Raw genomic sequence first — 27858 nt, forward strand, 5'->3', positions numbered from 1 at the left:
GAGTCTGGCCCATCATCTTGATACCCTCCCTTCAGGTATCGATACACATTGATAAGATCCCCTCCACACCACTAGCTACAGGCCTCCAACTGGGCTGTGCTGCTGAGCACAACGCTCTGAGCTCTGCCATCCAGCCAGTTCCCAACCCACCTCACTGTCCACTTGTCTTACATAAGTCTTCTATAACGCACACATGGCAAAAATACACTTTCTTAGGTCATGCGGTGTAATTTCCAGCCAACGGTTAATGATGTTTTGATGGTCAACATAAGCAGAAAAGTGGCATATATCTTGTCTGCATCTGAGATGTTTCTACATCTGCATGAAAACATGAACTTTTACTTATAAAATAGTTCATAATGTTCAAAAAGGAAATCATTGCCAATTGTATCAAAATAATCTAAAAAATACTTTATTTTTGGTGGGAGAGGGCATAACAATTTGGATTAAAATCAGAAGTTTTCAAATGTAAGAAATAGACATAATCTACTACAATAATTTAAAATGTTATAATGACTATTATGACATACAAAGCGATCTTCAAAATAAAAGGTCATGACAGTGTGAAAACTGGTAGTTCTCTTTTCTGACAAGATTAAGACAGAACATTTCCATCCTGCAAAATGCTACATTTGCATATGCACAGATTCACACATATGTTTGCAAATTGCAACCTGCTAAAACCCACTTTTTTTTTTTTTTAAGTTTTATTTGTGGAAAAAAAAATGTATTTTCAAGACAGAAACAATATGTTCAGAAAGTTTCAGAAAGCTTCCAGCCACGAGTACACTAGTAGAAAATAATCCTCTTTGTTCTGTAAAGGCACCATAAGGTGATGTTCTAGATGGTTTAAACCACCCCAAAACTCAAGTTACTGTGCACTAACTATGGAGGATTAAAGTAATGTGAGGCAACAGTTTTTCCATAGCTTTTCTTATATGGATCCATCACCAGCATCTTGGCTTTAGAGAAAAGGGAGCCTACCTGTTCCTTAACCCCATGGTTTTGTTGGCTCTCCTATACAAGTGGAATGCATTTTTTGAGCAATCCTGAGCTCAGCAGCAGTCATGCCATGGGTTTCCCAATTGCCCGTTTCCTGCCGTGGCAGGTTGGAGCCTCAGTGCAGTTTGTCCTCGGCTCTGCAGAGCAAAGCTTCTCTCCATTGTAGGACAACCGCCTCCATTTTCTTTCTAGACAGATAAATAAATAAATTAGTTAAAAAACACACGCTGATTGTATTGAATCACAAAACCAACATAGTGCTGCAGTGGAAATTCCTTCCCCCCCCCGGCTTTCTGTCTTCACTCGGAGCCAGTGGTTACTGGAACCACAAAGCTCTGCATTTTGGTGGGCCAAGTCTTCGCCTGGGTCCACCACCACTCATTCCCAAGCCCTTAAGGGGAAAACCCAGGCTAGCAAAGCCATACAAACGCACCGATGAAAGCCCATGTCAGCAACGTATGCATACAGACCTCCCTACCTTGCTGGATTAATGATTTCTGTGGCAGACTCACTGCTGGTTTTACAAGCACAGACTCGAGGCAGGAAAGGGGAGGAGGGGAGGGCTGAGAGAGGAGACATCGAAGTTTAACAACAAAATCACGGTTGGCTTTGCCAGGACATTTCATTATATAAGTCGAGTGGTAAGATCGTTTCCTACGCCCCTGTGACCAAAAGAATGCAGGGAGCACGCAGCTCGAACCAGCCAGTGAAACAGATAGCTTACTGAGTCAAGGAGCAAGCATACGCTGTCCCAGCCACTGCAGAGCAGAAGTGCACCTCGCCAGTGAATGAATGAGCTGCTCCAGGGTTTCTCTAACTCCGGTCCAGCAGATTAAATGATTCACTCCAGAGTTTACAAGGGAAAGCCTGAGTAAGCCAGCCAAAGGCAGAGTGCAGTAAGCATGCAAGGAGTTCAACTCAGGATTCCTTATTAAAGGAATAGAAATGAACAACAATAAAGTTAAATTCCAGCAGCTGAGAAGCAAAAGGTTCCATGTTTCTACAGTCTCCAGGCTGAAGGGCTTGTAATGCAATGCTACTGCTTTCAGTGTTACTTCTCTTTTCCAAATCCATTCCCACATCGCACAGACACATACAGACACACTCATCCTTCTCCTTTTGCACGCTGGGATCTCTGGAGCTAAATTGGCTTTATTACCTATGCCTGCACTGCCCATTGTTCCTTAGCTCACCAGAATTGCAAACAACAAATGATAAAGTAAATAATAACAGGGTGATCAACACCTATTTTCCTCCTTATGACAAGAAAAGAGACATGTTGGTACTTAATTCTGCAGCAGTACCCCACAGATAGCATCCAACACACTTGGAATAAACCCTTTTCAAAGACCACCACAGTGGTCAACAAGTTCCTACAAGTAATGTCAAACCTTTGAACTAATTAGTGCAGAAGCTTGAAAAGCACCCTAAAAATTAAGCTGTAGTCTGAAAGTGAATGCTTCTCGTCTCTCCTGCTAATGTTACATCAAGTTTGCAAGATTTATGGGGCCTGAAAAACAGACAGCTTAGCAGATTCTGGATGTATAAACCAGTGTTTAGTTGTTTCTGGTATCGAAAATAAAATATAAATATCCTTTGCAAATAGCTCCCCCAAAACTCCTATTTACAGCCCTGAAACAGAGCCAAACTCCCTGCATCTCTCCTCTTAGTGTTTCCCTCTGATTAGAGTAGTTATCACCTGTAATTCTGGCTTTGTGATGTTCATTCTAGGAGCTTAATTCTCCCCAAACCCAATAGAGAGGGAAGCAAGGTGCATCTCACCTGCAGTAGTTGCTTTTCAATTTCCAGATGTTTCATCATGGTGTATTGTAACATCTCTGCCTGTTTTGGGAAATACAACCTCACAGCAACAAGGCAATCAGCAAAGATTGCAGGGTAAGTCAGTGGGTTTTATTAGATTGGAGACACAGATCTAGGGAAAAATACAAATACAGAAAAGCAAATAAGACAAGTTCCTTGGTAGGCAAGCCCTTCTTTGAGCATAAAACAATACTAGCAAGTTTGTGCTTGTCTTAAACTATACTTCACTTGAGCAGCTGGTTGGCAGCCAAAATGTTGAAGAGAAGTGTTTGGCATTGTGTCATGAACCATTAGTTGTTCATGGGTGATGGGGCAGGAGCAAGAAAACAGGGTTCCTACTCTTGACATAAAGTTAAGAGTAACAAAACCAAGACATCTTGTTTTAGGTAGTCATACACTCACTGACATTCCCTTCTGTTTGTATATGCATCACTAAAAAAATAATATAGATATTAACTAGGGTATACAAAGCCATTTCTGACATTTGGAGAAGCTTAGATCTCAAAATAAATTCTATCCCATCTGTCATATCTTGGAGTCACAAAAGTCCCCATACTCTTTCAGTTAAGTCTGAGTGTGCTAGCTCAATAGAAGGTAACCCAGTGTCATTTCCTACAGGCTTCCAAAAGTGCTAAAACTAAGATGAGGTCATATAATTGTATTTTTCCTTCTTATTTACAGGGTTCCTTATCTATGTCAGGTTATTAGGTTTTCTCACTGCTTTTGCTGCTTTATTCACAAATGCTCCTAAAGGTTTTCAGCTGGAACATACCTCCCTACTATGAACAGAGATAACTGTGAAAAAAAGATACCACCAATCCAGGACTGCTGGTTATTCATCTTGTTTAGGTACAGAACACAGGATTTCGTTTAGACTCCACAGTCTCACACGTTTGGACCTGCCTTTGTTGAGTAAGGCATTATTGACCAGAACACATAAGTGCTGAGCAGTTCTTTACAAAATGTGCTCTGAATTTTATATTCCCCCTAATCTGACCCCAGAGATGTGGAGAGCTATTTCTGGCAGAATAACCTCTCTGAGGCCAAGCAGCATTCCTGACACTATAAACTTACTCTGGCCTGCTGAACCCTACCTTTCAACCTATTTCAGTCCAAGAATTATTATTATTATGACCGTTCATTCATAGTGAAACCATTAACATCTTCTGTGCTGGCATTATGACTGTGTTTGTAGCACTTCCTTTAATCTCAGTATACTTGGAGTTCAAAATGATAGCAGCAATAAGAAAGAGGTCTCAAATGTTTGGGGGACTCCAAAAAGGAATGGAAATGCACAGATCATGGAATGACCCTCCAGAGATGGTGCAGAGTCCCCAGAAACCCAGTGACAAATGATTTTCTGTTGCCCAATTCACTCCGCGTTAGTAAGAGGTGCTGTGTTACACAGTACCATCTATGAATGGCCAGGCATGAAAAAAATGTAAGGAAGGCAGTTTGGGTGGACTTCTTCCATCCAAATATGGATAATCTTTTTCTGTGAGTTTATACTCTAAAAATTACACCTAATCCCAGCATATTTCGTCCCTCCCAGGAAAGCAACCTCAGCCCAGAGTACTTCAGAAGCCTTTTTTTTTTTTATATTACTGCTACAATTTCATGGATAATCCCAGCCAACATTAAAGTCATGCTTTGTCAGCTGTCATATAAATGTTAAAGTTAAGTGCACTGCAGTATTTCTGTCCTTCAAGAAAGTCCTGGCTTTCCTGAAGTTGTTTTATTCCAAGCTGAAATAGGGGACATTTTGAACTTTTCACAGAACATTAATTCTAAAAAGCTTGCTTTTCCTTAAAACAAAATATTTTATTAATACTGAAGATGTAACATTGCATTTCAGTTCAGAAAAGCTAGCTGCAATGCCAGTTTTCACATCAACTGAGAATTTAACTCTTCCTTTGTTGGTATATTCTGAAAATCCTAATCCCTCTTTCTCTCCTCTGAATCAAGTTCATGCCTCAGTGATTCACATACTCACCTGTTTTACTTGGTTTTTAGGTGGAGAAAAGCACTTTCATTTCTAGAGAAAGGGAACGGCCCAATGGGGAGACGAATTCCAATCTGAGGTAGAAATGCAGCTTAATATGCTGTCAAAAAAAGATTTGAAACAGACCTCTCTGTGTCAGCTGATAAAATTGAAATGTTCTGCCTTGGGCTGAGGCACCTCAGGTTGGAAGTTGACATTTTAACCTTTTCCCATGAAAAAGGCACTTTCTGGGGCAAAGTAAAGAGGAGGAGGGGAGAGAGAAAGAAATGTCAATATTTGAGTCTTGCACTTAAGCATTTATAAAAGTATCAATATGAGACAACTCAATCATGTATGTAACCCCAGAGTCAGAATCAAGAGGACAGGGTAGGGCTCCTGGGCATGATTTGGCTGTTGCCCAGTGGTTTGGCTTCAATGCCCTAGCTCTTGCAGCAGACTGCCAGGCGTCTCAGTCATGGCTTGCAGAAATTCATCTAACCACATCGTGATGTGCACAACCCGTGGCCACTACAAAGTAGTTGTATGTTAACTTCTCAGTCTGTCCTTTTTGCTGACTGAAAAAAAAGGATGAGGTGCATGGTAAGCAGATATCCTTGTGTGATTTATCTTAAGCCGATAACTTATTCCACTTACGCTACAGCATCAAGGTTTAAAAAAGAGATGACCCAGCTGACCTCCAGCGACATCCACCCAGCCCCTCTCCCTGTTGGCTCTCGTCAAAGTCCTGCCCGTCAAGCACTTGCAGAATTTCAACCTCGTCAATCTCAGTATCACAGGCAGCAAGAGTTTGTATACAAAGCTGTCACCACCCTCATGAGTGGGTGGATTTTCCAGCTCATCTGTAACCTGAGTGGCACTTCAGCCCTGGGATCTTTCTTCCTAGTGTCAACAGCACGCAGCGCTGTGCTATCCCGTTACACATTATCTTCGATCAAGTTGATGGGCAGAAGGGAACAGAGCCAGGAGTAATTGTGACAGGCTGGGTGTTTTTACAGGCACAATAGTTAATGGGCTGGTTAATGTAAAGGATTAGCCCCTTCATCCCCAGGACATATGAGAGGGGAGGAAGGGGGTGGTCCTACTCAGAAATCTCCAGTAGGAATCGCCGTGATCAGCTTGTAATGAGATAGAAGCAAATCAGAACAATCCTTAGTAATATCTTCTTGTTGGCACAAGGGCTGGTATTCTGGGGCCCTGATGCTCATGAAGGGTACACAGCACCCGGCTCGAAAACCAGAAGCTAGATGTCTCTTCCCTGAAGCACAACTCACGAGATGACAAAACAGATGCTCTCTGCCTTCAGCCAGGGGATGGGAGGGAGGGAAGTGGAAAGCTCTCGGCTGCACTGCGAGGAAATCAGGACTCCTCTCCTGAAAACTCCTCTGGGCAGGCATTTCAGACCATTATATCTCTGTCGGGGTGTTCAATAAGCAGTTGCCCAGAGGTATTACTGCATTCTGGAGCTGTCTGTGTGTACGGTGGACATTTGCCACATTGCCTAAGACAGCAAAGCCTGTAGAGCCGACCCTGAGGCTCCAGTCTCTCCCTGCTGCATCCAACGTACATTACAGCAGCATTATCCAGAGGAGTCCATCAAGTGCTATTGTATCACCACTAAGTGCCCAAGCTTATAGGATTTATGACCATATGCTCACATGGCTTATGCATGGAGAAGTTTAGAAACCCTTCTCCCAAATTCTTCAGGCATGCTCAAACCTCCTGCCTGACGGCTGGATCATCTTACAGCACAAAGACTGTCCCATCGAGACACTCTCCAGAAAAGCTGCTAAGCACCAGAAGAAAAGGGGCCGCAGTCGGCAGGAATCTGGGAGGAGTTTGGGCTGGCTTGATAACATCCCAGCGAGGAAGGTAAATCACAAGTAGTCAGAAAGCTGGGACAAACAGGACGAGACTGTTCTCCCTCGTGTCGTTAACCCAGGGAGATGTAAATTTGTCTGTGGCCAAATAGTTTCCAAGTCTGTTTTAGCATACCATCATTTGGGTTTTGCATCAGGCTACAGGGAATTTGGCCATGTCCACAGGCCATATTTCTATCATCTGCATAACAAAGTGATGTTTAGCATCTTCCTCACCACCATAACTTCCAGCTGTGTCACATGATCCCAACTACTCCAAAAAAATGCAGTTTGACTTGGTGAAAGTTCATTGAAAAATTTCTCTCTTTCCTTCCCTTATTCCCCAAAATGACATCCTAATTTCTGCATCAAAATGCATAGGAAACCAAAATATAACTTCTATTTAGCTGCTTTTCCATTATTTGATACATTTTAACTATTGTTTCATATTCTGATATTTATGTAAAATGGAAAAAAAAATACAAGAAAAAGTTAAAGGAAGCTTGTGATTTTTCCATCTTTGAGTGACTAGTTCCCATGCATTTCAGCAGCATTGTGTTACTGAACTAATTTCAAGATCCAGTCACTATGCCAACTTATGTACAAACACTATCTTTCCTTGTATGAATCTGTGCAATTATGATTAAGATATACCCTAAGATTAAGCACAATGACACAGAGGAGGACTGCAAGATAGCTTGTGGACTGACCCCTCACATATTTCTCAATTAAATGAGGACTGGGTTATGGGGAGGCAGAATAAAACCTGGCTGAGAAACCAACCAAGGTCTTTTGAGGCTGATAGTATCAAACCACCCTAAGCAGGGCAGGTAACTGGTCTTTATGAAGGTACCTCAGGGAATTGCACAATAGAGTGGAATTTAATTCACCAAATCCTATCAACATCTAAAATTCACATAGAAGGGCTATTTGCTAATGTCCCATCACTGCACCAAGCTGTTCCGACCAGCCTCACTGATCATGGAAGGCACCTAGAACCACACAAGAGATCAGGTCTTTCCCCTCTGAGAGATGAATCCCACCCTATTAGTCTAACTTACAAGAGATGAGTGCAGAATGTTTTCACTATTATTATCTTTACTCTTATTTTGTAATGATGGCAACCCCTAAGAACCAGCCCTTCATTTCTCCACTGGGCATCCTTCATCCTGTAAATTCTGTAGAAAGTTAAATGCGGTTTCTGCTTCTGATTCTTGTGAACAAAAAGATCCAGTTTATCAGAGGAATTTTCTGCTTAGGATATGCTTCAGCTTTAGGAATTCTCACTATGTCCACAAATGCAAAAGGGTTGAAAGCAAACGCTTTGCTGTTGTGAAATATGAGTGTCACAGAAAAGTCAAAAAAGATGCTAATTGTTCTACTGTCAGATCAGGGCTTGAACAGCTTTCAGAAAATTAGCCAGGGGCAACAACCCAAACTACATCAATAATATATAATATTGAATAGCCATTTTCTAAGAGGGACCCATTCATTTCTGGACACTGAATGGCAGAGGAGTTGTTCTAGCCCTACCTAGCAGGCAAGTGCATGGTTTTGCCTTGTCAGTTATAGTTTAGACATATGCTGTGTCTGAGTAAATAGTAAATGTTGTAGTAGGTCCAACAAAGAACAAGGTCTTCACTCGGCAAGACCCTCCCAAAAGCAATGGGGTTTGGAACCACGCTGCAAAGAGCTTAGAGACAAAGCAAGTATTATCATGGTCCTTACAGATCAAGGCACTGAGAGATTAAAGGCTTGATTCTTATGTATACATATAAATGTATAACTATTCTGGCACTGTAAAGCGACCCTTAAGTGACACTCAGTCGTATGCTAAATCTGCTATGCAGAAAGGCCAGCATCAAGAAATAAGACAAAAGGAGTGTTTTTATATTTTCTACCATTTCACAAATAAACAGAGGAAATTTGTGACAAAGCTTTTAATTGAGCGTAAACAATCAAGTTCTTATTGAAGACCTGTATTTTCAGAGGTTATTTTTCTTATTTCTTTTTCTGTAGAAGTCTCTTAAACAAATATATATTTTAGTAAAGACTAGAGCTGTTTCAGCTGGAACTAGACTTTTTAAATGGTCTTTCTATAGAAGAATAATAGCACAACTCTCAGCATAAGTGGGGAAAAGAAAACAAATATCTTCAGGAAATAATTACAGCAAATTTATCACCTATAAAGCACTCAGTAGTTCAAATTAGACACACCTCATTTACAGATCTATGTTGACTTCATCAGTAAGGGCAGAAACAAAAGAGAGGGAAAAAATCTCATAGCAATCACACAGTGTTTCCAGCAACCTTTGCAATACCTTGCTTTGCCAAGCAAAACCCACTTCAGTTCTGTGTCAGACCAAAAACAAAGCTATGCAACATGAATCAAGATTATGTTTTCATTTACAAAGGAGCTGGGGACAAGGGGGAGTGGGGGGGAGACAGAGAAGAAGGAGAACAGTTAAGTACAGTTAATTAATGTAAGAATTTGACTGGATCAATCTACATGTTCATTTCAAGCCACTAAGTTTCAGGCTTCTGCACCTGGACAATTCAGGTTGCCTTCCATGATAACAAAACAGCAAAACTGATTCAACATAACAGCGTTCCATACCACAGACAAACGACATCAATTTAGGATTTATTTATACAAGGCAAGCCTAGATTAGAAGTAGCAGATGAGAAAAGGACAAGGAAGGGTGAAAGGGAAGGAAAAAAAAGAAAAAGAAAAAGAAAGAAAGAAAGAAAGAAAGAAAGAAAGAAAGAAAGAAAGAAAGAAAGAAAAAGAAAAAGAAAAAGAAAGAAAAAAATGAGATCAAAGCCTTTTTTCAACAAAGAATCTGAAAATGTACAGCATGTTGAACATATTCTTAAGTCCTTCTGGAAAAACAACAACAACAACAAAAAAACTAAAGTGAGCATGATCCTTAGTTACAAATCAAAATTTCACATTTGTTGCTAAAAAACTGTAATAATAGTTGGTCTCGATTAAGAAAATACATATTTTTTTAATCCTCCATCAGCTTTCATGTAGTTGAGGTGTAGTTCAGGTGTTTGAACATTCAGGGAAAATGAAATATATTTATATGGTATTAATATGTGGTGCAGCAGAAGAAAACAAATAGGAACCTGATTAGGGAAGTGCCATACCTGCCCAGCTCAGATACCTGTTTTCCCTGGTATCGCATCTTCTACAGAGGCCAACAGCTGTAGTGACAGAGCACAGGGCAAGCTTTGAGTGACACATCTCAAAAATGCTCTCCCACTATACAGAGGTCTCCAAGGCTTCTGAGACTTTCTGCCAGGATGCCCAAACTGAAGGCAATTCCCACTGAGAAAGCACCTGATTTAGAAGCCTCAGCCTCTTCCATGGAGAGCCTAACTTGAACCTAGTAGAGGGTCCCAGAATATTGGTGCTCTCTCCTGCTCTCACAACCATGTTATTATTGTAGCTTCTGGTCTTTGGTAGCAGCTTTAATGTGTATTATTGCACCATGGGAAGTGTCTTCTAGCTAGGCAGTATAAAGGCAACCTGTAGTGACCAGGCTCGACTGAGACATCAGTCTTTCGAACATCTAAGATTAGAAGACACAAATCCAAAAATCCAAACGAGCAAATTCCAGTGCCTCCCAACAATAGTGTAAGATTTTGTTTCTACCCAGATGAGTTACTAACCCCTCATAAATTCAGCAATAAGCATCAAGTGGATTTCCTGGTGGCCTCCATCCAGTGAGCTCAGATTCATGCCAACAGGACAACAATCTCTAGCTCATTGAGTAGGAAAAATCTTATAGCCTGCATTTCCCCCTTCCTCCTGATATGGAAAGTGGTGAGATCCTTTGATGGGATAGAAGCCCTGAATAAGTTAAGACAGCAGAAAATCAGAACCAAGCACTGTACTCACAAACCACCTTTCATACCAAAGGATTCACATGTCTCTTATGAATTTATTTAAAGAGGATGTGAAGACAGCATGTAAATACCACCAATGGAGAATTGAATTTAGGATGAGATGAATCCAGAGCACTGTCATTAATATAACCTATTAGAAAGTGTGTTTTACAACTTATTTCTACATCAGAAAGTGATATGGATCAATAGCAGCCATTCCTTGGTGTAATGCAGATGATGCTTTGTTCCTCTACCTGTGTTATCTGTGCGTCAGGTGAGAAGTTCAGTCTGTGTCAACAAAACCACAGGGAGTATACCACAACATGTATAACAGGCAATAGGGTGACTAGAGCATCAGCCATGTGCCTGTCTTTAAAAGTGGGTGAAGCAATGGGTCAGAAGGGAGAAAATGTCTTTCAAATCAGCACTTCTACTTAAAAGGCGCGTAGATGCTGATTCAGGGTCCCATAAAGATATAGGAATGGAAGGAGGTTCAGAAGGACATTTCATCCACGCCCTGACCATACCTCCAAGACTACTAGTTGAACATATTCTTATCCCTCCAAGGATTGTTTTCTGGGGAATTTTATCTGCTTCTTTTGCTTCTAACATTTTTAATACTTTTCTTACTTTTTACTGAGGTACCTACTAGGGCATAATGGGATCAGATTCCAAAGAAATCTGTCTTCAGGTACCACACAGGCTAACAGATTGAACAAAGTAAAATGCAGGAACACAGAAATTACCGTATGATGGTCAAAACAGCAGGCCAAGTAGTCTCTTCCAGGGCAAAGTATAGGTACACGTACACGTATTTGTATGCAGCTACCCAGATATAGCTATACTTTTATACATATACAGAGACATACATCAGTGCTGAGAAGTTGTGAGGACTTACAAGGTGTTTGAGAGGATGAGATCATTCTGAGATGTAATGTTTCTCTCTGAAAGTTCAAATACAGTGAAATCCTACAAGGTACTGCTCTGATCTGCATTTCTTGAGGGAGAATCACAGCATATGCACATATCACAGATCTAAATATGATGCTCTGTATTTATAAAATAATTCATTGACTTACTATAAGAAAAAAAAAAGTGATATTCCATGGTTAAACATAGTAAATTAAAAAATAAATAAAGTGAAGGCTATTAAGTGGTTAATTTCCAACTTTTCGCAAATAATCACCTGAAAAGCCACTTCTCTCTGGCTATCCCAAATAGTTGTCTAGACAACTAACACCTGCTCTTAATCAATGCCTAATATCCCCAACCGGAAACGGTGCTGCCTTATAACACAGACATGACCTCTGATCATCTCCTTCTACCAGCAAATGTTCAAAACAGCTGAAGACAGCCAAGCCCAGTTAACACTGCCCACCTGCTGCGGTAGCTACTGGAGCCTGGACTGGTCTGCTGTACTGAGTTCCCTACGGTTTTTGTTTTGTTTTTTCTGATGTGCTGTGTGCAGTGACCTGAGTTGGCACAAATTCAGCATTCACACACAGACAAAGTTGAAAGGAAAGGGGAAAATATATGCAGGGTGCTTGCTGTGTGTTTTCTTTCCAGAGAAAGGCATCACTCCTGCATTCCAGTAGCGCAGCTGACAGTAGCTTGTCTATTAATCCCCTAGGACTGTCTATTAATCCTCTGGCCCTTGATATGCAGTGGTCTGCAATAGGAGAGATCAGGGACCATCTCTAAAAAGCCAGTGCAATATTTATTTTTAATCCAACCAGTCTCCACCAGCAGCCCAACAATCCAGGAGAACCCTGGTATTCAAAGTCTGAGTGAATCCCACTGTCATACTGGGAGGCAAAGCACCTCCAATGGGAAACATGAACAACAGTGCTGATCGCCTCCAGTTAAACTTGTCCTTTCAGCTCCAATCACAGAAGTATGGCAAAATAAACCCATCTCTGCCTACCCATTATATAGAGGAAAGAGTATAGACCATTGACCTGCCTCCACTGAGACACACTTGAAATTGTTGCTGCTGATGGCTGGGTGACATTTCTTTCCTAAAGAAAAAGGAAAAATCTTATTTTGTGGAGGTGTAACACACAAAGCATAGCCAATGGTAATCTTTCTTCTTGAAAAAAATAGGCCAAATGTAAGATTTCAAAGTCAGAGAGCCCCAGGTGACATTTTTAATATAATAAACTATTCATTTATTCTCAGCCTAAAACATTCTCAGTCTAAAACATTCCCTTCAAGTCTATTTAATTAGCACTGAATACTAGTAACTAAAAAGACATAAATGTCATGGAGGGAACTACTATTTCAAAGTTTTACATTCACTTTACATTCACTACCTATGCTAGAGTATAAGGCAACAGCTTATGTATTTTTGTATAAGCTTTCTGTATGTAGCCCAAAGGTCGTGACAAAGTTTTTTCTGGGTCTGTCTAAGGAAGACTTCACTTCTTAATGTGATATCCAAATTCAAGAAAGCAATGGCTCTGACATATTGTCCATTACTGTCAGATGCTGGCTTCCCATGCTATCACTGCTGTGATAATCACTCCATGGGGCAACAAGTTCAAATATCAACCTTACTTCTCTACTCCAAACTGTTCATCCCATCTTTGACATTAGTGGCCTGGGCATATTCAAACCAGGCCATGCTACACATCCTCTGGCATCCTCCAGTGGTATGAGTAAGGAAGGGACACGATTACCCAAATAAATGAGAGCTTGCTTGTCAGCTTGGATACACCTGTAACTGCTAATTTCACATCAAGCAGAGATGTGGTCCACATGGGTCCATCGAGTGCCTGTCAAGAGCAGAACTCTGTTAACTGAGGAGAAAATACATAGTTGAATGACGAGAGGTGGGGTAAAGATTGAAACAAAAAAAATAAATGAACTGAAAGCTTGCAATTTGCTCCCATTGCCAGATGGATTTCCTCCAAGGCTCTCCACTCCTTCCACAACAAGATGAAAATCTTGATGTGAAAGAGCAATATTTTCACATACATACATGTGTTTGCACATGTATGTCATATATGTACATATGTCATTTCTAGATTCGTGCTGTGAACAAAGCTTAGGATTAAATGACTGGTTAACAGCCTGGGAAAAGGACAGTTTTTACTCTTGCTGTTATACTTGGGCTGAAGAAGAAAGATGAGATAGGAAGGCAAAAAGAGGAAAGCAGAGGAATTTGTGGGATTTGTCCAAGTTCATCCACATATTAAAAAAGGGCAAACGCGGAGTGACAGGGAGATAACACTGAGCAGGCCTCCACAATTTTGCAAAACGTCACCTATAATTTCAGGGGGTAGGAACTCAAAGCTGACAGATTTTTGGAGCCAGCTGCAGTGCTGTCATGGGGGTGGGGAGAGGAAGAGGAGGGGGGTGATTGGGAGGGAGCAGAGCTTGTGGAGAGAGAGGCGAGCAGCACTGAAGTCACCGGCAAGGTGTCAGCAGCAGCAGCTCATGTTCTGCGGTCTCCGCTCACAGACACAGCAAATGCCGCTGCTCAGCTTGGATGCGCTTAGAGAAGGAGCACTTCATAAACTCTGCACTCAACCACGGCCGGGCTGGGAAAATCCGACTAGTTCGTCTCCTCCAGGGTGGCTGTTTGCGCTGCGTTACCTGACGTTTTCCCTGACCAGCTTTGCATTACTCAAGTGCCGGAGGTTACATTAAGGAGGTGTGAACATCATGAGTCTGGAGAGGAGCCAAAGCTCATGAAGGTCAAGAGAGGATTATTTCCACCAACTTCAACTGGACTTTCAATCTGTTCCATGTGCAGACTGAGACTTTCCCTGCATACGCCTAAGAAAATAAGGTGACATAGCATGTAATTAGTGGGACCACCTCATGGGCTTGCTTGGGATTCCTCTCTAACGTCAAGTTTGCTAAATTCACCTGGGAACATTCCTGTAGGGAAAATGCAAAATGCATCTTCTAGCAGGTTTCTGTTGTCTTAGAAGAAAAAGTGGCCAGGAGAAGCTCAATGGCATGAAGATGTTCAAAATATGAAGACAACATGCAGAATCAGGGCTGGAAAAGTAATATGGTGGTTAGCAAAAGCTGAGATCAGTTACCTGCTTTGGAGACGTTTTCAACCACCAAGGACAGACAGCTCAGACGGGCAAAACGCTGAGTCACTGCACCTTCACTTATGAATACAGAACCAAAGCAATTAAGGGGCACTGGAAGGATAAAGGCACGGAAATCAGTGAGGCAGTTCAATGTTGTGATTGAGAAGGAGTTGCTCCATTAGCTTGGTAGGTCCTCATCTTGTTTAACGGCCTTTTCAGATCTCGCCCAACGTGCTGAAATGCATCTTCAGCTTTGCCATCAACCTTCAAATAAATTACCATGGAGAGGTGTTTAGAGACCCCATAGTTAGCAATGTGTTTTGAGAAAAGCGCTAAAGAATGATGAAGAGTTGGTGAAATTTTATGTTACAAATATTTTTACAGCTTTAGCCCTATTTTTAGCTAACAAATCATCTATGGACCAATTATAATTTCCTTCACACATATTAAGTACACATAAGAATTTGCCAAACACACTGGTGCTAACCCCAAACATTCAAAAAACATGAGTCAGCCCTCTCTGCCTTTTCCCTCCCATCCCAGGCATATTATCGAATTAAAATCCATCAGACTTTTACAAAAATAAATGTAGGCTCATTTGCTTTCTCGTACTGGAAAATTTTCCACTTTGACTTTTTAAGGCTTCTTTCTGCACTTCTGAGGATTATTACTTTATTTTCTTTTTAAAAAAAAAAAAAAAAAAACTGAATTTCTTCATAATTACTGGTCTTTCAGTGTGAGGGATGCATAAAAAAAACCTCCAGATACAGCAAAGTCTGAGACAAAAGCACATACAATGCTTGGATTTGCAGATTTCGGTTGAGCTCATTTGGTCTTAGTTGGTTTTCCTTCATTATTTGGAATATGCAAGTAAGCAAATATGGTGATTACTGTTTCCTCTTCCCAGCTGGGATTGCAGTCAGATTGAGGTCACGGTCTTACCCTCATAAGTGTATGCTGGAGCAATTTGGAGGCTTTCAGTCTTTCCAGAAGGAGTCATTCCGTCTTCATCCAAGCTGGCCATGATTATTATGGACCTTAATTCATTTGCCTAAACATAGGCATCCAATGCTCTTTGAGATGCTCTCGGGGATTCTAGCTGATCTCCAGCATTTGGAGAACCAGAAGTATTCTACTAACGTTTCTATTATCCACGAGGCTCATGTGGATGTCTCAGACTTCCAAGAGGCTCAAAATGCACTAGACACTTATATTCAGGGAATTTTGTGCCCTTGCTCCAGTGCGGAGAGGTCCATGAAACAACTCTGAAGATGGCTTAACCAAATTAATACTTCTCATTACAATGAATTTCTGGTGAAGTCATTACAACTTGGCTGATGGCAAGACAATTTACTAAACCATTCACAATCCTCTGCCGACTGTCCCCAGAAAAATGTGGTTGCTGGAGTGGTGTTTTGGCCAAACAATCATCTTTAAATCTGTGAAACTTCTGCAGCAGAACCATCTCTCTCTCCCCAATATCAAAACAAAGGAGATGTATCTCTCTTTTTGTGAAAATGCTTCCAAGCCCCTTCAGACAGATTTGGGAGCTTTCCTCAGCTGTTGCCAATATAGCTGTGTTAAACAATTACGTAAACCATAAGATTCTCAGCAGAGGAACTGCGGTTGGGTGTAGTGATATTCTCATGGTAGCAGGACTCAAGCTGTGTCAGTTTTCTTCTTTCCAAACCCTGCCCAGTTCAGTCTTTTTTTATGCAGATTAGAGTATCTCCTCAACTGTTCAGGTAATGGCTACCCAGAGCCATAGTTTGTCACCAATTCCCCACCCAATAACCATTGTGAAAGCAGGACACATCAGAAGGCTCCATCACATGGAAAGCTGGACCACCCCTTTTTAATGACAAGAATATACACTGAATTTTGCTCTTAGAGACTTTTGGAGTAGATTATACATTTAACTCTCTGCCAAACTTGTCAGAGAAGACTGCAGATGTATCAGTTAATCTTAATTTAGTAAGACTTTGTGTATTAAACAGTGTAAAATACCATTAAAAATACAGTAAGAGAGCAATGTAAGCAGTGATTTAACAAAACGTGTAAAAATAGTAGACATGCTTGCTTAGATTTGCTTTAGGTATGGTAGCAGGAAACATTAAATAAAACAGTTAAATAAAATAAATTAGATAAAGTTTAAATTAAATGAATTAAATAATTGCTCACAAATATATCTCTGGTGAAGATGGGAAGTGAGTATTCCCAAGGCAGAGATCAGAAAGCCAGCTTGTTTAAAGCAGCAAAGAGGTATATGTTTTATGTTAACTAAGAGAATGTTATTTTAGCAGTAAATATGCCTGATAGATGGATAAGTAGATAGATAAATTAGATAAGTTAGTAGTAATACTACCTAAGTATTCTGTATAGGTAATGAGACTACATTTACAGGGGTTTTGTAGGGGCTTGACACCGATTTTCAGGTCACAATTTAAATATGTGTTTAACCATCTAGCTTTCTGCATGGATGATGCTTTAGAACAGTAAGTCTGGCGTTCCTTGCACTTCAGGACTTTCTTTCTCGTCTAATTGAACAGGGCCACAGAAATGCACGGCACATATAAGATCATCTGCAAAGAGCTTCTTTTTGGACCAGTACTCATTACTGTGCACTGTGGCAGACACTGAAGTAAATCCCTCCTGGCCTGTGTGGTTTTGTGTGAATGCAGGAAAAAAAAAAAAAAAAAAAAAAAAAAACAGATCAGCTTTCTAAGCAGTGACTTTCCTTGTGCTTTCCTAGAAACCCTGCACTGCTTTTCCCATCTCTTACCAAGCTGTATGGAATTGGATGAGCATAATTTTTCTTTTTTTCTTCTTCAATGTGAGTTAACACCAGTGTGAGTAAGTTTGTTATTGTAACTTAACCCTCTCTTGCAAAGTGCATTTAAAGCACCTGGCTTTGCATTTTGAATGAAACCGTAACAACCTCTACTTTGCTGAAAATGTAGCTGCTCTGTATTTAACTTGCAGGGTTTGTAAATCAGCCGCAATGGATTAGGGTTAACAGAGTCTCTGGTGAGGAGAGAGCAGCTGTAGGTAAAAATGGACTTATAAAATCCCTGAGATATTCGGAGACACTAATATCTGAGAGTCTCTAAATTCTACCTTTCCTGATGCAAAGGAGGCCCCATTTGCCTGTGTTTTGTTTATTTGTTTGATTTGCTCTTTTTCCTTTGAACAGTATTATAGAGGCATTTAATGAAATGGATCCTGGAGGCCAGGGAGTGAAGGGGTATCTGTAGGCTGCCTTCACTTTAAAGGGAGAACTGAATAACTAGCACAGACTTAAATAATTTTCAGACATCTGATATTAAGATGAGAGAAATCCCACCCGCACTTCTACTGACTGGGAACTGTGCCCTGCAGACACTTTTAATGGCTAATGTGGCTGCACGCAAACTAACCTTCCAGGAATGCTTTTTGCTGGGTTATTTGTTGATTTTATGGATCTAAACAAAATCAGAGGGGGAAAAAATAAAGGAATAATAACAACAATAAAGCTAGATCAGATGGGAAACAGCTGAAAATCCAGCTTAAAAGAAACCCCTAGAGGAGTCATCTGCAAAGTCATCTTGAAGATGTGGCAGCTTTGTAGCTCTGGTACAAGGAGATCAGGATGTCAGGTTGAGTCAGGGAAGTTAGAAAAATCACTGAGTAGCAGTCATTAAGGGCACACATCACAATAAGTCCAGTAAACAGTTCTGCATTCTGATCTGTTCCCTGAGAAAAGCCCATGATCAAGAAAAAGGAAATCATACACTTCAAAGTTTTTAATTGGAAAATTGGGTTATATCAGAATCTAGAGTGTCCAAAGACTAATTAAATACTTCGGAGTTTAATGTAGTTATTACTTTAATTGTTATTTATTTAATTATTATACTTTAAATGTTATTTAATTATTTATTGTAGTTATTTCTTTAATGTTAAAATAGGCTTTCTGAGCAAAACAGGTCTTTCAAATCAGATGCAATATTTTAAAATAAAGGATATAACTCACTTTTTATCATCTATCTTCCATTTCATCTTTAGTCATCAGAATAATCCTTTGAAAAAGTCTGACAAAGATTCACCCCATCTGAAGGTTTATAGGTTCTTGTGAAATCAGATGATTTGCCCTCTAAACATGCTTATCTAGTGTCAGCTACACCAGAAAAAGTTGAAATGTCCAATTTTGACAAGATACCAAATTTTAGATTGCTAACGTTGGCTGAACTGAGCCCTAGTCTTTCCTTTCTATCACCCTCCAGTTCCCATGTGCAAAACGAGCATCCTAGGCATACTTAAGATGGTGTACTGAAAGGGTGCAAGCCATAAAAATAATGCAGTACCAGTGGAGACCTCAAAAATACTTTTTATAGCAGGCAGGCTTAAGCCATGTTGTCTTTCGTGTTCGCTCTTTGAGCTTGGAGACTGATTTAGCCTTAGATCATTCTGCTTACAGAAGTTCATCCTTTTATTTCGTTCTGTCTATATAGGGAATAATACCCCATTCAAATGAATGTCTAAAATCAGAGGAATAAGGGCTGTTCTTTACAGCATTGGGTCATTTTGGCTTTTTCAGAGGTTGAATGGATCTGCTAGCCAGAAAAGGAACACTGTCAGATTGATGTTATCATTTGTCACAGGGCTGGGGAAGAAAACCAAAATGCCATCCTGTTTGATTCATGAAAAGTTGTCCTTCATGAGAGATGTTAAAGATGGTTCATTGCCTTTTGTTAACGGAGACTGAGGTGAAAGCTCATCTCACCCCCATCATTAGCAGTGACTTGTCCCCATCGCTGCTTTGAGCAAGAGCTTGGAGAAGATAATCTACAGTCTCCTCTGACCTGAATTTTCCTAAGATCTGGTATGGCTTTCAGGGGAAAATTTGTCTTGGAAATGGGGAGGAAAGGCAAAGAGCACATTTCTACCACCATAAGAGAGAGTCCCCCACATGCAATGACTTGTCCGTGAGCCTGATAAATGCAGCAAGCTCCCACGAGCACTACAGCAAAGCTCAGCTTGGCTAGACTGAACCCTGAGGGGACAAACCCCACTGTGATTCCTGCAAGGAACAACTGTGCATGGAGGAGTGACTCCACTCACTGCACTTGAGCCTTGTTGCTGCGACCATCTGATCCCACCTCTAACTTCATAACCCTAGTTCAGCCTCAAAACTTTCCAATTGCATCTGCACCGCCATTCCTGACCTTTACTGTGTCAAAATTTTTCCTGTACTCTATCACTCCATAACTGAGATGCAAACCTCAACCACAGCATGGTCCCCTGCTTAAAATTTATCAAGAGAACATATGGTAGACCTGTTTTATATATATATATATTTGGCCACCAGCAATAACCTCAAAACTTTACCACATGTTAACAAGAGACAGCACTCATTTTCTGAAACCATCTTTCCTGTCCTTATTTAGAGAGCTATATTTTACAGTTGGCTGTTTGCTTTCTTGGTCAGCACTTGAGTGACCAGGTCACTTACACCATCAGGCTCATACTGTAAGCAGTCAGGTACCTATCTGTTTCCCCTGGCTGTAAAACTATTTGCACATTGTTAATCAGAGGTGCTTGATCTCTTTACAGAACCAAAGGTGCTGTGAACAGTGCTGGCAAATTTTAGTTATGCACTGACCTTTAAAAACTCAAAGGGAACAGGAAGAAGGAGATTTTTCCTAAAGTCTCGAAGACTGTGTGGATGAGACTGCAGCCTAAAGACCCTTTAGAAATGTCTGGACTGTGAATAACCCAGAGGAAAAGACTTTTCCTGCAAAGACATGGGGGACAGGTGATCTCTCTGTGAGCCCCTATTTGTAAATGAAGAAAAACCTCTACTGGCAGATCTGAAATTCTCCATTCCAGAAGTTCAGTTCCAGTTTTGTTCCAGTTTAAAGTCCAATAAGCTCCAGAGATCAAAACTCGTTCAGAAGTTTGTGGTGTCCTTATTATGAAAAAAAAAAGACACGGCCACCTCTGGCCAACAAAGGATCATGCTATAGCTCCTATCAGAGATTCATTTCTGCTATTCACAGTGGCCTCAGCAGTATCTCAGCTCTTTACAGACATTACAGAAACCAAATATACCCTCTTAAAACCCCTGAAATATATATATATACTTTTTAAAATATATATATAATATAAATATAACATAAAATATATAAATATAAATGTAAATTTATAAATGTAAAATATTCTCACTGAATATTCTCTCTTCACTCCTGTTTATCCAAAGTTCTTTTCCCTCATCCATTAAGGGTTCACTTAAGGTAACTTTTTTTCCTTTGTCCTCAGCATATTTCCTGGCATTCTTGCACCAATTTGTCAACCAGACAGGAATGATTGTATTTATTTCACCTTAAAATATCATAATGTTTAAAAAACAAATAAATAAATAAAATAAATACAAAAAAAAAATGTCATTAATCATCATTCCTACAAATGTGTGGTCCTGCAGACAGCTTCCCTTTGTCACCAATAAGGAATTCTCTGGGTTCACTATCATGTCTAAGCAGTGAAGTTGTTTTATGTTTAAGGGTTCAAACTACAAGAGGAGCAGACAGATAGACAGATAGACAGACAGACACTTTATTTACAGAAAGGATCACAGCACTACCATCTTCTGCCAGAAATTCATGAGGCCAACATGTTCCAAATAATGCTGAGTAAAACTCTGCAAAATAAGAACAGTGACCACAAATATGCTGGTGTTTTAAAATCTAAATGAGTTGGCATTGCCTGATTGTCTACAGCTTGGAAAAGAACAGCCAAATCTATACGATTGCAGCGAGGCACCCATGTGCTCTCTGCAAAGGGGTGAATTTACCAGTCATCTCTTTGCATCCATTAAATGCTACAGAAAGCCATTTGAAAATGTGATCTTCCTTCCAGAAAGCCACTTGCAAAAGGTGTGCATGTCACTCCAAGGAATATAAAACACTGCTGTGTGACCCAGGCACCCAAACAAAGCAGCTCTTCTGTCAGGATTGTTGAACCCCATATAATAAGTACTCACAGAACTGTACTGAGAGAGAGGGCATCCATTCAAGAAAATCATAATCCCTGAAGAGAGAAAGTGATGAAAGGTAGCCGGTAGGTTATTCACCACGAAGTGTTTTCCTAGATCTTCTCTGGACTTGTCTTTATGTACAAAGAGGTGGAGTTTGGAAAAAAAAAAAAAAAAAAAAAAAAAAAAGAAGTGCCACTCTTCTTGTGCATGTATTTCTGAGTCTGACAACAAGGACATGAAGGATGGCAGTTCCTTAAAGAGATGAGGATTGCTCTTTTTTCAGTGAGGATGTTTGCACATTAAGAACCAAAGGTCATATACCAGCCCCCAGCTACAGCATATAATGTAGACATAGGCATCATAAACTCAGGAGAGTGATTTCCTGCCTTTTAGTTCTCCGTCATTCTTAGAATTTGTATTTCAAGTCGACTCCCCAAAATAACATCAAAGGCCTTGATTAGATATCTGTTCAGAAAATCCATGACAAGGTGATCATATGGTATTTCTGCAACCATTTTAACACTGTAAGAAGCACCTACCTCTCCATTTTCTGGCTAGGGAGTGAGAGGACTCACCAACGCTTTCTGATTCCAAACTACAAAGTCTACAGCTGATATCTACAGTGGGAGGGCCAAAATCAGAGAAATAATCTTTCTACATGGGCCACCACAGTGATATGACATGGTAGCAATGCTCAGAATTAACTTAGATCTCTGCTTCTACCAGTACTGGAACCCATGAAGAGACAGCAGGAATTTGGTGAACTCTAACATTTGACATCACTCCATGCTCATGTCTTTCCATGAGGGCTGAAACTGAAACTGCCGTCTTCACTGTGGTGCATATGATTCTTACTCAATTTGGGCAATGGGCATTTTAATTTTGACATTTTTTCTTCTTTTGCTTCCTGTCTCTTAACCTCAAGAGCATCAACCTTTTTATTCACCACTTGCTTGTGAAAAGAGCTGAAAAGCCATATGTGATAGATAACATACTTTGGATTGTTTGATACTACAGTGCTGTGTTTCCAATTAGGTTTCCTCGCTTTTATCTTCTTTGTGTAATCTGTTCGGTCCCTCCCATTAATTAGAACCTTATTTGCCTTTTTTCCCCTTTAAACAGTGTTTATCCTTCACATTGTTCCTTGCATCTCTGCTTAGCAAGATTGACTTCTGTTATCTTTGTTTTTTAAATATATGTTTAGATTTTTATTGGCACAGACGCTTGTTAAAGCTATCCAACTATTCATTACAGACCTCATGATTTTCCATAGTAAATTTTCTAGACAATCAGCTCTGATCAACATTATTTTTTGTCTCTTTCTACATTCTTCCAGAGAGTTATGTTTTATGAAAAGCACAATACTTCAGATTATTACCTTTCATACATAACATTCCCTCAGAACCAGTGGATATCTGATGATATTCTGATGGCTAGACCTCCAGATGTTTTATTTTATTTATCATACTTGGCTTGTTTTCTAGGACCAAGTCCAGAACAGCCTCTAATCTCAAGGGTTGCTCAACAAATTCTTTGAGGGACTGCGGAAAGATATTAAGGGAAAAAACGTCTTTCCACAACAAATAATTCTGCAAATCCTAGCATTGTCCTTACGTAATTAAAATATATGTTGATCAATAATGACCTTGTAACTGGATTAATAAGGAATTTTAAAATGTACTTTGGGGAGGGCATGGAAAATCTCATGCTTTAGAGAATAAACTGATCTCTTCCTAATGAAAGTCAAGAAGAAACTTTCCAAGGACAGCTTTCCTTAATTGCTTATTGGAAGTTTTTTGTGCTTTTTTTTTTTTTTTTTTCAGGAGTAGATGGCGCTTGCCATTGCTTGAGGTTCAGAACAAGTTCTGAATCATTAGTTTGGGCCAGGGCAGCAGCCTCTGTGACCAGAAAACAAGCAGAACAAAGATGCGAGAAACCAAGTGGGTAACATGCCATGATGCCCTCCTGCCCACATGGAGCCTGATAGGGCTCAGAGCTGAAGAGCACCTTTCTGGAAGGACAGACCACAGCCACCCAAACTAAGTGGCATGCCTGGAATTAAACAAAGAAGTAGACAAAACAAAGGTCAAGGAGCCCAAAAATAGTCAGAAGGAATATAGGCAAGGGGCATAATTCCACAATAAAATAATCTCTGGGAAGTCGACATTTTCATTCCTTCCTATTTTCTCTGCAGTTTCAGCCCGGTTTTGGTTTCCAACATAGACAGATGATCAAACTCAGAAGCTGAGATTTAAGCATGTATAGTCAGGCTCCCACATGCAGCAACGTCAAGCCTTTCTACACCAGACAAATCAGACACCCCTACATGACTAGCAAAGGAACATAGGAACATAGTACTTTAGTTATTCTAAGTGGACCAACATTGCTTAACAGTCCTTAATATCATCCCATTCTTCTGAGCTAATGATACCTTGGCCACGGGCTGTGAACCTCTCTAGCCTGCATCTCTCCCTCTCCTGCTCATCAGAGTGCCAAAAGAGGGTATCTCAGTCAGTTCAGGGCTAGGAGGGACATCTGTGGTGGAGGGGTTAGTGCTCGGTTACCAGTTATACAGCTCCAAGTCAAAGGGAAAGGAAAAGGGGTCTTGTAACTCCCACTGGTGTCACTGATGCCATCACTATGAGATGAAAGCTCCTCTGAACAGGTCCAGGTGAGTTCAGAGCAAAGAAAGAGGAAAAGAGATCTTTCCTACTTTAGTTTCACCCTAGCATTGTGTTAAACTTCAGCTTTTGTGAGATCTTTGTTAGTAAAGCAAATAGGAAGCTTTGCAGCAGCAAGTCTTGGTCAGCAGAATGGCAATTTGCTATTCTGTTCAATCCTATTTATACAACATTTTGTCAGAAGAAGCAAATGACATTTCACTTTTCCAGTTCCTAATACAGTCTTTTCCTAGACTATGTTAAGTGACTATTTTTTCTTATTTGTCTGTCCTTCTACTTTGTTTCCTTCAGTAACTGATGAGTAAGTGGAAATCACAAGTCTGGTGTCACATGTGGTCACCCCCATGTAGATAGATCTTCAGCTGAAGTCCTAAGGCATGAAAATGCAATGAGCTAACCCCATAACCAAGCACACAGTGTAACATTGTCCAGTTGCTCTGAAATTCCTCTCATCAGGCTTTACATCAGTGATTTCTTGCAGCCAGGAGCTCCAAAATCAGCAGTGCTCCTGGGAAAGGCAGTGACGGGACAAACTAGAAAGAACCGATAAGAATTTTTTAGAGATTTCAAGGAAGTGTTGAGACTTTTTTTTTCTTCTACGGCTTCCCCAAACAAAAATTTCATGTAAATCTCTCATTTCTTTCAAATCAGGTTCCAAACTGACAAGCTGAAATTCAGAACAACACCAACAATAAAAAAAGTAGGAAATTTGAGGATTTCCCACCCCACCCCACTTTCAACAGTTTCCAAACCTTGTTACTACGATGGCCTGCAAGGGCTCTTTATTTTTACAGCTGCTGCATACCTAGTTCTCCTCACTGGAAGACGCACACACAGCTCCAGCGATTCTAATCTTTTCATTCCAGGAAAGGAACCAGCTGTAAATCCACTGAAGCAAGATCAGGATACAGCACCAGGCCTGTCGTTCTGGCCTCCCACTGGTTAAGATTTCCCTTGAACCACTCTCACACTCAGTTGTTCTGCCACGAGTCCAGAAACCTCTGGTTTAAGAATCCCTTCCCATCCTGAGATCTCCAGTTCCAACCTCAGTAGACCTCTAAACGCACCAGTATTACAATTGTTATGATCATGATTTAGCCCTGCAAAACAATGTTTGACTCAGGTTTGGGGGAGCTCAGTTCCTCCGATCTTGAAAGCACCCAAGAGAAGTGATATATTTGCATTCTCTCCTAATTTTGTCACTGATGGTGGGAATAAGGTTATCCCAGGCACACTCCCTGTCCCGGGGTGATGCTGTAAATGCATCCATTGTGACAATGTTGCAGCACTTGATGGCACAGCTCCTTCCCTCTTTTACTCCAAGCAGGGCTGCCACTATCCCTGCGGACATCACATCAGCTTTCCACTGTATGGTAAGCTATAAGAACAACAAAAATCTTGGCACTATTTAAAAAAAAAATCAGATCAGTGATTGGGAAGAGTGACCATTTCCCTGCACCCGTGGAAAACTGCTCAGGGAGTCACCACGTGGTGGTGAGAGCATCACCTCCGGGAAGGGGCTTTCCTAAATTTTCACGGTAACCTGGTGCAGAGTGTATACAAACACTCACAATGACTGCCTAGCAACATCTCCTGCCAATCCAGGCAGGGGCAGAGCAAACAAAAATGTGCACCATGCTCTCCAGCTATTCCTGCAATGAAAATATATTATCAAGGAACAGAAAAACCTGTGTTGGGTTGATGGGGATGGGGTGGAACAGGACCTCCCACCCCTCTTTCCACAGCACTAACACAAGCCTGACTTTGTCTTCTTAGCCTTGGGAAGTCTTATTTGGTCTCCTGTGATCCTTGTGTCCCCAGTGAAAGCCCTGCGTATGTAGTGCTGTGTGAAAGGATAACGAGGAAGAGGCAGTTCTGCAGCAGAAGCCAGCAGCAATTTCTACAGCCAACAGGTCAAGAGACCTGCAGGACTTTTCCAGATGTGTGCTGTTACCTCATATTCTGTCTCAACCAGAGGGTGGCCCAGCAAGGGGGAATACAGGATTTGTCATGGAAGGACTCTACTGCTCTCAGGGACAGGGAATGAATAGGTCCTGAAAGCAGGGGCCCCACAGCAGCCCTGTGACCTTCAGGATGGGTGTCCTTCAGCACTGCTCAACCTATGAGAGGGCAGGCAGCCCTGAAGGTTGGCCATGGCTTAGCTCAGGCTTTACCCTTTTGGGACACCCAAGCATGGTTGATTTTGGTGTCAGTTTTGGAGGTGGGGTGTCTACACAGTGAGAGGGGCCTGAGCTAGCACTGGGGTGAGCCAGTACATCCATACAATACTGCCCTTTGCTATGCAAAGATATGCAAATTTATTGAGTCCAGTCTAAAATCCTACTGGCCACTTTATGGTTAGGTTGGGTACTACTATCAATCACACTGAAAGTAAATGAAGCATCTTGTTCCAAATCCTGCTGACATTGTCAGATCACTGCTAGCTTGAGGGCACCCCTGTGCATTGCTGGGTCTTTCATCCCCACACCATATTCTACCATTTAAAAAAATAAAAATAAAAATAAAAATAAAAATAAAAACTATTTCTTCAGTTTTCTGAGAGGCTAGGAAGACTTTCCTCACTGGAGGACAGTTACAGGAGGTGGGCTTGCAAAAGTCTCCATTTGTCGTCAGTTTAGCTGGCAGCAGGCTACATACCTGTGTTTTTTTTTTTTTTTTTTTTGTTTGTTTTTTTTTTTTTTTTTTTTTTTTTCCCAGACTCTCCTGAAGGTATTAAACTGACATAAAATCCAGGTATGTGAAACCTCACTTAGTGGGTGTTCATAATTCCTAGTCAAAACTCAAAGACAAGGCACCTTGCAGTTTCTTAATAAGCATTTAATATGCATAGAAAACCTTGTAAATTATGTTTGGAAAATATATGCATTTGAGACTTGCAATTAGTTTTGAAATTACTGTAATTAGCTAGCTCCTCCTGTGGACATCCTCCTTTTTATTGCTGTTAAAGATACACCTCTCATTTTCCTTCACAAGTAACATCTCCTTGTCAAGGGTGTGACTGTGGGGACACCCTCAGAGAGTAAGAACGATGTCAGGATCTCAGATGTTCACCTGTTGAAAGGTGGAAACCTTCAGCACAACCTATAATAGGTTCTCTTTGTGGAGTAGTCTAGCTGAAGATGTTTAAATTTACTCTTGTCTCCAGCAGCATTTTAACCCTGGGATTAATACCCACCACAACTTCAAGAAGATAAAATGACAGAGATCTGCAATCAGGGAAACTGGACCACACAACACATATTTCCCGGTCCTGCATCCATCAACCCTTTGTCTATAGTTTGTGTTTCTTACTCCTGCCTACACTGTAAACATTTCAGTTGTACAAATGTCAGCTGAAAGTGACACCAGCTGCTCTGCAAGCTCCAGAGGCAGTTTCTAAGCACAGCTCATAAATACCATTTCTTACATTTGGCTGTGCCTGGGCCTTTCTAGTCATGATACGCTGCCCTGCTCTCCACGTCTGCAAGAATTAAAACTCCATGAAACCCATGCCTTGCACTATGTCTTTGATCCTTTTGTCTCG

The 27858-nt window shown here is 40.7% G+C and overlaps 1 long non-coding RNA gene across 4 annotated transcripts; it reads right to left on the reverse strand.

The window, feature by feature from the left end:
* Positions 1-390: 390 nt before the first annotated feature.
* LOC121066253 lies at positions 391-22373 on the reverse strand. Of its 4 annotated transcripts, XR_005817625.1 has the most exons (6): positions 21640-22373; positions 14628-14888; positions 2785-2935; positions 1727-1929; positions 1481-1565; positions 935-1190 (listed from the first exon to the last, which is right to left on the reverse strand). It is a non-coding gene; the product is annotated as an uncharacterized LOC121066253 (long non-coding RNA). The 4 variants fall into 4 exon arrangements; XR_005817624.1 differs by lacking the exons at positions 1481-1565; positions 1727-1929 and having other exon boundaries at positions 391-1190; positions 21640-22365; XR_005817626.1 differs by lacking the exons at positions 1481-1565; positions 1727-1929; positions 2785-2935 and adding an exon at positions 20826-20981 and having other exon boundaries at positions 21640-22364.
* Positions 22374-27858: the final 5485 nt, after the last annotated feature.

The sequence above is a fragment of the Cygnus olor genome, chromosome 2, assembly GCF_009769625.2.
Source record: "Cygnus olor isolate bCygOlo1 chromosome 2, bCygOlo1.pri.v2, whole genome shotgun sequence".
Classification (NCBI taxonomy): Eukaryota; Metazoa; Chordata; class Aves; order Anseriformes; family Anatidae; genus Cygnus; species Cygnus olor.